Consider the following 3,297-nt stretch of genomic DNA (forward strand, 5'->3'; position numbering starts at 1 on the left):
TCAACACCCCCATCTTTCGTTTCTTGTACGACTTTCTTCTTTGGGTTTGATTCACAATAAAAGCCAATTTTACTCTTTTTCTTGCCATGGTTACGTTAGGTTGGAACAGAATATGTGAATTGCAAAAACAAAAAGGCATTCATTTATATAGAGCTAGTACCAGACATACATGACAAAAATCTTTCGATTATTTCCTTTTAATTTGGCTACTGAGTTGTAAATGCATGATTCATCAATTCATTATTATTAGGAATGGACTTCAATATCGTATTCGTTGGATTGTTGTCGTTGAACGATTAATAAGGAAACAATGTAATGTATGTTACCAAAGAAAATTTATATATTTAATTTTTGTTCAAAACGGTGGATTTGCTGATGCCGCTTAAAATGTGAACTCTTTTTATAAATTTTAATTTTTAACTGAAATAAAAGATATTTTATAATTGCATTCCATAATGGACAAAAAGGTTCATACTAATTTCAAATCTATGTAATATTCCGTATTACTTTTAGTTCAAATATAACACATCAATTCATTATACAATGTTTATATCGTGGACCCTGTCCTAATACGACGACATTTAATTGATTCCACGTCACTAAGTGAACCTTGACGAGACGGACACTATTCCATTTGCCAAATCCCGTTACAATTTTTTTTTTAATTACATATAAAAGGAAAGTCGTCTTCTTCTACACGACATTCATCCCATTTGTAATTCATAAGCAAAATCCCTGCAGAAACGACTTTGTGACAACAACACAACAACAAAGAAGCATTTATTGTCAACGAATTGCTTGTCAAAGATTTACAGAACACATTCAGAGCATTCAAACAGAAAAAAAAAAAAAAAAAAAAACGAATCTTCAAACATTTATTTGTTTGAAGTTCAAAACATTATGAAACTTGAAAATAATTGATAATTTTTGTACATATGACATGAAATTGAACATTAATGACATAATTTCTCCACATTAGCATGAATTTCCGCTTTTGCAATCTTAGACACTATGTAACTTAACATATAAAACATATACCGCAGATCATATTTTAAAATAAGTACATACTGAGCATTCCTATTATATTATGAGTTTATGTGTCTTCGGCTATACAATTTTGTGCATTATGAATATGAATTTTATACCTGAGTAAACAAAAATGATATTGTTTAGACATATTTTATGTGTATTTTGTTAAGAGTTTATGTGTCTTCAGTTATATAATTCTGTGCATTATGAATTTCAATTCTGTACTTGATTGAGTAAACAGAAATGATATTGTTTAGATTTATGTTTATGTGCAATATGTTAAGAGTTTATGTGTCTTCAGCTATATAATTTTGTGCATTATGAACATGAATTCTATACCTTAGTAAACAAAAATGATATTTTTTATACTTATGTTTGTGTATTATGTAATGAGTTTTTGTATGCCTTGTGAAATTACATTTTAAGATTGGTAAATATATATAATGTGTATATGTGTTATGTTGAGAGATTTTGTCTTGAGCTATAAAATTTTGTGCCTTATGACTCTCAATTATGTGCCTGATATACATAGTTAACTTGAGTGGTCTAATTTTTTGTACCTAATGTTAATATACATTACATTTGAAGTTTCTTTGATTGGTTAATATATTTGAAGTTATTGCAGCAATGTCTACTTTTACCAACAACAATCTATATGAAATGCAACAAATGTATAAACGAAGGAAAAATGAAGTATCTACTTCAATTCCTATAACTGAATACAAGAATGAACCCAAGGCAAATGTTCACTCTAGTTAGCAGTTTAAGCCCAGAACAACATGATGTTGTAAAAGAAATTGGATTTGGATCACTACTTAAGTTAAAGGTCTCCACGTGTGCTAGCAAATTGGTAAGGTACCTTCTAGAAAAGTTTGATGCTTCTAGATGTTCATTACAGCTCGAAGAGGAGGAGCTATTTTTAGAGGAGGAAGATGTTCAAGGTAAGCTGGACAAATCCTTGTCACGGAGGGAAATGGTACAAATGAAACCAATGAGTACAATGACTCGGTTGCTTCATGGAGAGGGCGTTGGGGGCTAGATAAAGGGGCACCATTATAAAGTGAAATGCTAAACAAGATATATTATAGAAACGGGAGATCATGGGGAAATGTTTAAAAGGGATTCTGTCATATTCTGTAATTACACACTCCTAAACGGATACAAAAACTCAAGTAGTAACTACATGATCCTGCATTCACTAATCGGGATGAATCCAAGGCAAAAATGGGTCAAGAATGAAGGGTCAAAACCATAGCAAAGTTTAACGGAGAATCTGACCAAAGGAGAAGCCAGAAAACGCCACCGGGAGGGTGTCACGCTGGTAGTCACGCCGTGACCTGCAGCGTGACACCGTGGTTAGCTTTCAGATGGTCTGTGGCACGCTGCAGGTCACGCCGTGTGTAACACCCCGGCCCGGCTATACCGTACATCCGGAGTAGTTACCGCCACACCTAGCGTGAACCCTGTCAGGTCAAGAAAGAGTCCGCTCTAGATGCACAGGCTAAAGAAGGAAACTGATGCATACATTTTCTTCCCGGCATAATTATATATACATCGCAGCAGAAAAAAACAAAGGTAGCTAGGTTAACTACGAATATATACACAAGGATCGACCTCTAGGGTCCAAAAACATAGAGGTTAATGTTGGTTACAACCTTGCTAGCCAACTAACACTACTGTGGCTACAAAAGATATTCACACAAAAAGAGTCATCCTAGACTTTCCCCAAACCACATCATCTAATCTAAAGAACGGTACACCGGTCCTGTGTACATTCCCCATACCAGGTGCCACTCACCTGCAAACCAAGTGATGTGATCTAGGAAGTAGCAAGGGATGTTTACCATGGACCACTCATCCCAAAACTCCGGAGGACTGGGGTCCCACGGGTAGGGATAAAAGACAACAAACTCTAGGGGATTACTCGCCTCTAACACTTCCATGGGGTAAAATCTGTGCCTAGCTTGGGCTCTATCCAGAAAGTTCGGCGGTCCACTGGGAACAGGAGTGCAAGCGGGTGCAGTAGGATGAGCTGGAGGAGGGCTATACGTCGGAGAAGGAGGAGCAGGAGGATCAGGAGCGTAACCGGGAGCGTAGGGGTCATCGCCTAATAAGAACTGTGTATAATCATCATAGTCCAAGATCGGGAACGTAAACTCGGATGAGCTCCTAGAGCTCATCGGGCTACAGGAGCCCACGCTAGACAACATCTGTTAATTAAAGACACATTGAAGTGTAGTTAGCACGACGGCTAAGTAAGAAAATCCA

The sequence above is a fragment of the Ipomoea triloba genome, chromosome 16, assembly GCF_003576645.1.
Source record: "Ipomoea triloba cultivar NCNSP0323 chromosome 16, ASM357664v1".
In the NCBI taxonomy this organism is placed as follows: Eukaryota; Viridiplantae; Streptophyta; class Magnoliopsida; order Solanales; family Convolvulaceae; genus Ipomoea; species Ipomoea triloba.